This window comes from Bacillus rossius, chromosome 3 (genome assembly GCF_032445375.1).
Source record: "Bacillus rossius redtenbacheri isolate Brsri chromosome 3, Brsri_v3, whole genome shotgun sequence".
Classification (NCBI taxonomy): Eukaryota; Metazoa; Arthropoda; class Insecta; order Phasmatodea; family Bacillidae; genus Bacillus; species Bacillus rossius.
In genome coordinates, this window is record NC_086332.1 from 118,923,819 (window position 1) to 118,932,636 (window position 8,818).

General features: G+C 33.0%; 1 long non-coding RNA gene across 1 annotated transcript; it reads left to right on the plus strand.

Moving 5' to 3' along the window:
• The first annotated feature begins 4,035 nt into the window (after nucleotides 1-4,035).
• On the plus strand, nucleotides 4,036-7,204 carry LOC134531197 (uncharacterized). Its single transcript, XR_010074964.1, has 2 exons — nucleotides 4,036-4,353; nucleotides 6,288-7,204. It is a non-coding gene; the product is annotated as an uncharacterized LOC134531197 (long non-coding RNA).
• The last annotated feature ends 1,614 nt before the right edge of the window (nucleotides 7,205-8,818 follow it).

Sequence of the window (8,818 nt, forward strand, 5' to 3'; positions counted from 1 at the left end):
TTCTTCAAGCATTTATGTTCGTTACTGCATGACTGACAACTCCACGCTCTCTAATCCAGATAACTAGCTAGTTTTATAGTTTTATTTGTTTATGCATTATCAATATATATTTTTGTATTAAATACCTATGGTAACCGTCTTTGACATTTAAAACATCTAGTTAAATGTGATACGGCTTAAAAACTAACACATTTAAACGTAATTTAGCCAGTCCAGACGCAGGCTGTGTAAATTTACTGCTTAGGCAATAAATCAAACACAAAATTTTCCCTAAATAGCTCGTTTCAAAGCTGTCCGGAAAACTTCACAATAAAAAAATTTTCTACTTTTCACAAGAAAATCAATTGTAAGCAATTTGCCAAAATATTTTGTTTTGCTGCAAGAATATTGTAGCTCATTTACTAATATATAGACGCAGGACATGCAAAGATTTCATAAGCGTAAGCAGAATTTCAATTACGGGTGAGGGGAAGGGGAAAATATAAATAATTAGTCAATAGATTGTGTTCACTCAGTGGGGATAATCCCCCTCCCCCATTAATGCTTTCACCCTTGAAAGTTATGCCCATAATTTAGGTGTGTCATTCTTATGAAATCTTAAGTTATTATTACACAGAATTATTTATATCCTTTACGATGTTATATTATTAGGTGTACAAGAAAATATATAGGATTTACAAAAATATATGACAAGATATAAAAATTATTTTTCAAAACTATTGTACACTATGCTTAAATGGCACTGAAAAATAAAATAATCCATAGTGTTTTTTAAGTTACTAATGTTTGATGTATGAGCCGACAAACATTTTAATTTGATCACGCTGGTTCCATAAAATTTGCAGTGTTACACTCCCAGCGATTCTTATGCAGCACTGATGTGTTTGTTAAAATAATTTTGTTTTTGGCAATAGTGGTTTGTAAAAATTAATAATGTTCAAAGCTCTTACAAAGGACTCCCAAAGCGTAAGACAGGACCAGGGGATCTTAGTGGCCTTGTGATTAAGGGTAAATCGTTGTCACATGCCCGTCCAGTCCAGCATTTTGGAAACTTCTCGTTCAAGTAACTACGAAGCTTCACAGTCCTATATGTGGTGGAGATCCGTCTTGTTGAAATACAAAATTCCTGCTCTACTCGCTAAATTTTGGTAATATCAGCATTTACAACATGTTCAAATAATTCTACTTTTTATAATTTTGCTGACGGAAAAATGGCCCATCAAATTTTGTGATATTGCACAAAAATATTTTTTGGGCGAATCTCTCTCCAACTCCACAATTTCACGGGGAGCCGTTATAACCCAACACTAGCATTGTGGCGATATGCACATACTCATTATAGTAACCAGTCCTTATCAGAGAATATTTGTTTTTTGAAGAAATATTTACATTTAAATGTTTCTTGCACGCTATTGCAAAAGTCAAATGAACTACTTTCATGTTATAGTGTTTAATTTTTAATCCTTAGCATAAAATTATCCCTGCCGCAGCTTAGACACTGTAAACAAGTCTGTTTCATCCTATCAACCGTTCATCCCGTGTCGCTTTGTAGGGCACCACTTTTCTCTTCGTGCCAGCAACCTTGTGCTTTGAACAGCCCGTACAGAATTCATTATACTGTTCTTGTGGCTTGTTGCCTCCTCTCAGTAGCGATTTGTAGATGAACGCTGCACAGAAACAAAGGTTTACACTAAAACACTAAAACACATCACCGTCACTGTCGCCAATATGATTCACCGCACTCTAGGAAAGTGCCGCAATTTATTGAAGGACGCTGAAAATCTAGGAATGTTTTTTTTTTTTTTTTCCAGTATCACTGATTTTATAATTTGTGTAATATTTTTCAAAAAAATTAATATTTAAAATTCGATAGTAGTATACCAACGGTGCTCTAGCTACAGTGTTCTGGGTATGGAAGCGGCGCCGGGGTCCACCATATTGAATTGTGACATCACGGCGGCCATCTTGGATGATCTAGAGCTTGACCCTTGACCTGACTACCATAATTGATTCTGCCACCTTTAAATCGAGCGTTCCAATCACTAAAGTTGTAATTTTTGTTACGCACACCGTCTTGGATGTGTAAAATGTTAACGTTGAACTTTTCGTTAGGTCACACATCTGGGATTCTAGAAAATTGCAATTTTCGTTACGGCCATCATATTGAATTGTGATTCTATGTCTATATTCTTGGATCTGACATCACAGTCACTTTTTTCGATTCTGACATAATGTACACCATCTTTAGACATATTATATTAATTTTTTATACAAAATACATTGGAAGCGCGGTGATTCGAACCATGACAGCTCTTACCTCTGGGTTAGAAAACATATGTATTTAATCGTACGGCCATCTTTTTTTTACTTTGTTTATTGAAGACTACATGCTCATTACAGTACACAACATATAAATTTTACACAAAAGTATTGTTTACATAGTCCCACCCCATCACGCACACAAACAAAACAACACCAGCCCTTACATATTTTCAAAACACAAAAAGGTAAAGCCCATATCTCCTCCTGAGTGTTTTGTTTTTGACCATGGCCCATCTGTCAGTTCGTAACTGGGAAATGAAGTCCCGCGGGAAGTATGGCTCCGGAGTTGTAAACACGAAAGCGATCAGATGCGACATCAGCCATACGGCAGCCCTCCTCTTCACGGACGGGAACGCTGTAAAGTCATGGTAGCACATTCTGTCCGCACATACGACTCTCGGTGATACGCCCAGGAGTCTTGCCAGTGTTCTTTGACACCACACCCACAGTCGGCCCGAGCAGGAGCAGATATACACTCTATGGAGAGCCGTGTCACAGTAGCCACAGATCTCACACAGGTCGTCCCGGGATAGTGCGATGCGTTTCCTTCGGTATTTGGTAGGAATCAAATCATTCACGAAAGCATAAGCGGCAACCTGGAGATGCGTGGGTAGTTCAGGATCGGAGATGTTTTTCCATACGTGGGCTCAATGCAATGAGAGTACGTAGGGTGTCGTGTTCATCGCTCTGCGATGAAAATCGTAGAGTTGACGAGTGGACACAGTCGTACCGTCGGGAAGTTCGGAGATGGTAGTCCTGGCTGTCCTGTACTGCCGGGGGAGGTTCCCCACTACTTCCCATGCTTCACTGTACAAGGCAGCTGTACGACCACCTGCCAAGACCCGCTGTATGGAGGTTTTCTGGAATAAAGCTATAAAGGGCAACCTTAATAAATATATGTATGTCATGTTTATTTTCATATTGTTTAATATGTATCATTGATGTGTTAGTTATAATTTGTGTATCATCATCGATCTTAATGGTTGTTTAAAATTTATAATCAATGCTGTAGTCTAGTACGATATATTTTGTCTTTGAAAAAATAATAGAGGGATATAATAAGAATTTTGTCAGAGCCATTAGCTTGTGAAAGGGATTTCATGAATAAATGTCAAGTCTGAGGTCAGTAACAATAAATGTCCGTAAAATACTGAAGTCGCATCATAAAATTATTTAGTAGAATCATAGAAATCTTTATATATATATTTCTTGTGTGCGTGTGTATGTCACTGAACTCCTCCTAGACGGCTGGACCGATTTTGATGAAATTTTGTGTGTGAGTTCACGGGGATTCGAGGATGGTTTAGATTCACAACTGGATATTTTATCTCAATTCTGAGTTAAGAAAAACTAAAAAAACACGCTTTAAAAGCAAAAATTGCAACGCATTATTAGAAGCCATTAAGTTTTGCTATTGTAAGGAACTAAGTAGAGAGTAAGAAAAAAATAAAGATCCTGACAGTTTATAGTGTCGCCATATTTGTTTCAATTTTCAATACCTTTTTTGTATATTACAATTTAAATTGCAGAAAAAAATCATGTTTCATAGCCACACAAATAAATACGATGGTTTGGATTCACAATTGGATATTTTATCTCAATTCTGAGTTAAGAAAAACTAAAAAAACACGCTTTAAAAGCAAAAATTGCAACGCATTATTAGAAGCCATTAAGTTTTGCTATTGTAAGGAACTAAGTAGAGAGTAAGGTTAATTCTACTACAGGTTAGGAAGAAAACGGGTTTTCTTATGGGCGAGTTTGGCACAGGGAAAAATTCTGCCGCTAGGTGCGCTGGCGTAGCGAAAGGGTAACACTTTACACACTGCCATTGAGGGTGAACGTGAGAAAACCGCATTGAAGTTAAATAAAATAGTCGGTATGGTATTTAGTTATGTGCTTTTTGTTTGCAAGAATTATATTGAACAAGTCTTCCGTTAAGAACGTGTAAATTTCACAACTTTGTGCCTTTTGGGCACGTAAATAAAAGCTATACTGCGTTTATGTTTCGCCGCGAGCAATCTGCATATGAAGGTAAGCAAATATTTGAGGTAAGTTATGTCTGGATGAAAAAAGATGTGCTTGTTTGTGTTTTTATCGGTTTGATATCACAGTAACTATACTATTTAGTTTGTGAATGTTGTTGATTCTCGGATTAATGGAAATTAGGCGAATAATAACTAAAGTGAAGTTGAGGTCATGACCTTACTTTACCTTACTTCACTTTACCTGCAGGTAAGCTTTGTACTTCAATTACAGATTTACTTGTTAATATAGCAAGCATAACATAAAAAACCTTTCGCTTGGTTATTATTCGACTGATTTCTCGGGATATGCGACAGTCTTTCCAAGCTTAACGTAAATTTTATTCATGCCACTAATACAATTTACATACCATATTCCATTATCAGTTACAGCAAGTCCGAATTTAAAATTTACGGACACAAAACATTGGTGATTTACTAAGATATTTAAGAGAAAAATAATTGTTTTTTCAACTTTTCATCGCTTCACTGTGAAATTTGGTTTTCAAAACTATGAGTGTAGTGAGCTTGTATGGTGCACCCATCTACTTGCAGCATTTGTGCTTGTTTAGAAATTTGAAATAGGGATAAAATGTGGTAGGTAAATGGTTGTTCCTTTTGTGCTTAATCTTCAAGCACTATGTGAAGCAGGATGGAAAATATATTCAATTAAAAAAATTAAATAATTAGATCAATGCCATTGGATGTGTAGTTTAAAGGGGCGGTTCTTAACTAAACGATTTTACTATTTTTTTTTGTAGTTAGCCTAACTCAACTGACTATTTTAATATCTCAATCGTTGTAATGTAACTAACCTAACCAACTGTCCACACCCACTATTTAAGTATTTTAAACGCAGCTTACTAAATATAACCTAACCAACCATTTTCACAGTATCAAAATTCTTGACATATTTTTTAAAAATTATGTTATTGTAGTATACTGTTTTAACATGTAGAAACGTTAGGTTAGCTACATTAAAATTACTGTGAAATGGAGTGAATGATTGGTTAGGTTAGTTTTATGTGTATGTTGCAGAACTATTAGTTATTAAAATGGAAACGGGACAAACAAAATAATTCAAATTTTCAACCACATGGTTGCCTTCATAAGAGTGGAGAATACACCATGTAGATATGTGTAAAGGTTTTAAGTTGGATTTTTTATATTTAATTTACTTATTTATTATGCTGTAAGTGATGGCCTCAATTTAATTATTTGTTTATTAAATTGAAATCTCATTGCAAAGTACCACACTTAATTAAAACATATATTCTATATCCATGTAATATGTTTTAAAATTGTGAACTTTTATAATGAAGTACCAAAGCTGTATTTTTTATGTTTCAATGGAATTTCACTGAAGTCAAAACATATGTTTTAGAGAAGTAATATAAGCAATTGTAACTATCACGTTTTAAAATTACTAGCTGATTGTTTTTAAATATATCAAATTGTGCTGGAAAAATCAGTGAAATAATATGTGTATTTGTATTACTAAGCCTGCACTAGAATTAATTTGTCCCTTGGCATGTAGTGTCTCTTGCTCCTGCCCTCTCTGTCATCACCAGGTGCTCAGAGGCAGGGAATGCCACAGTTGATATGTCCATAAATTTGTCCCTATTTTTCATTTTCAACACTGATTACTTTCCTGCATTTCATAACATTTTTTTCTGAGGTCTCAAATATAGTTATTGAAAATTTTATAAGGCAAAAAAATTAAATTCCAATTGCAATATTGAACTTTTCCTATAGACATCACATAAGGATTAGTTAATTAGCTATTATTTGCTTTAAAAAATCAGCAATGAATGTTTTTTTTAAATAATACATACCTCCAATATGTTTTGGTTGACCTTTGATGTGAGAAGGTAACGAAAGCCATTAGAATTAAGTGTATGTGGCAACTCAATGATTGATGTTATCATTACTCTTATTCCACAGGCTGTTGATGGTGAAAGAAACAATTCTGGCTGATATTTGGTGGATAATTCCCATGTGTCAATATACTCCAAGAAACCAAGAAGTGTCTACATAAGAAATAATCATTAAGTATTTTTCATGTTCCAATACAGGAAAATCTTTATTGTTAAGTGCAGATTATGAATAGAAGCAAATATTTCTTTTAATGTTAAATTATTACTGTATTGTTTTTATATCAGTTATTATAAAAATTAACTAAACAAATAATTCTGAGTAGCCTATTTGTTATGTACAGACATAATATTGAAATATTTCAAAATTTAGAGTTTTACCTTTTCATCATCTGATCCAACAGTCAGGCCTTTCCATGGTTTGTTGTTGTCTAGTATGGAATAAACTTGTGCAACTTTTTCTATGTAATTTACGGTGCCAGAAATATTTTCTATACCAGGCTTGTTACTGTAAAACTTCAAAGCTGCAGCTGTTTCCATTGTGAAAAGCTACAAGCATGAAAATTTCATTATAATTTTTACAGCAATAAGAAATTATTTTTTTTTAAGGTGAGTTTCATGTAAGTTTCTAACCAGTTTTAATCATGTAATTACCCTCAATGTATTGTGTTTGTGTGATACATAAATTAAATTATTAAGCTAGGTTGTTTGTATAAAAAAATGTTAAATATAAAACTATACTGGTGACATACAATTTATTAATTTTTTTAGTTCTTAAATATAATGTTTTCATCAGTGATTATTGGATTATTTCAGTTAATGCATATGCCCAATACAAATAACTTAATAATTTAACGTCTGGTGTAGCCTAGTAAGTTGAATTTTAATTTGTAGTAGTATCAAAATAATTAAGTAAAACTTTTGTTGTCTCCCCATGTTACAAATATAAATAATTAATGGTAAAAAAATAAACTGTCTATAAAATTATTTTTGTGTACTTATTTAATAAAACAAGTATATATATTTAATTTACAAAATAATTTTTATGTGTTGTGTGCACAGGATGTGAATAAATTGACAGAGTCCATATTTCCCATATCATTCCCAAAAATGCTCTTGGAAGCAAAAGAAAATTGTGTTCATAAATTCATTAGTGCCACTGGTAGTTATTCGGTAAAGAAAACAATGACAAGTACCATTATCGCTTAAATTTTGATGTGTGTAACTTTTATTATGAATAACTGCATTATGGAAATTACATAATTTGTACAGAAATTTGTAGTTACCTGCTTCATGAGAGTAACACTCATTTTCTGGAAATTTTTTGGCTGCACATGTTTATATTTTTAATTTGGGGCCGTTCTTTGTAAACCATTGTGTGATAAAATAGGATTTTCTAAGCCCAGTGTAAAGGAATTTTTCAGATTGAAATTAAAATTCCCTTAAAGCTTTACTTAACAGTGATTAAATTAACTCACATAGGTTTTGTTTTATTGAAAAGCAAATACTTTGAAAATTATTATTCCTATTGTAATACATTCAAAATATTTAAAAGAATTTCATCTGTAATGTGTTATATTTCATCTTTTTTTTTTTTTTTTTAATTTTTTTCTTCTGAATTGTGCTGGTGCCCAAGTTTTAATAAACATTGCAAATTATACTGCAATAAGGTAATTTTAAACAGACAATTATAGTCAAGTCTTTAAGTGAACATAGATTAACTGAATTTCATGTTACGATTCTCAATTCTATACCTTTAATAATAAAACTTAAATGTATTTCTTTCAATTTTATGTTTTACTTAAAAGATATGAAATAAAATATCATGTGATGCCTGCCCTGCAAATAGAGCACTTTTCTGCCATAATTGTTTTACAGCAGATCCAATGTTCCTGAAGAGCCAAAAAATTGCGGATAAAAAAAAAGGCAAGTTAATTTCCCCTGCCATGAAGAAGAAAAAAATATTTTGTAGGACTTAATGCAAAAAAACTATCATAATGCACACACAAAATTCACAGCTATGCTATGCTGTAGAATAAAATCATGTAATTATCTTAAAAACCACTTTACTACTGTATGGTAAAAATTTTTCATTAAAAGTAATAATGCCATCAGCAACTGTAAATTGTTTTAAGTGCGATTTTGGTTACTTTGAAATTTTAAATTTAAATGGTCGTAACTGCAGCAAGTATTGTATTTGATTCAAAAATGAACTTACACTCATCTCTAGTTTTCTTCTGTATGGCTTGCGCTGTGTCAAGTATGAAGGAAAGTTTGGATAAATAGTTGGCACTGCAGATTTTGTTAAAGTTACTTTACCTCTTGGTATCTTGATGGTTTCACCTTGAACTTCGTGAACATAATTTCTTAATATCATTTGTTCCTGAAATGTGTATACATAGTTGCTAATTACTTGACAGATTACAGCTGTAATAACAGCTGTGTTCAACATGTATGCCACATGCCACTTCATGTCCTGTAACAATTTGTGCTCTTTAAAAACTGTGCATAGTTGAATTTGAGCACATTATTGTTCGAGCTAAGTGGTTGTTAATGGATTTTCTCATTTTCAACCCAATCCACAATAATAAGCCCTCATTT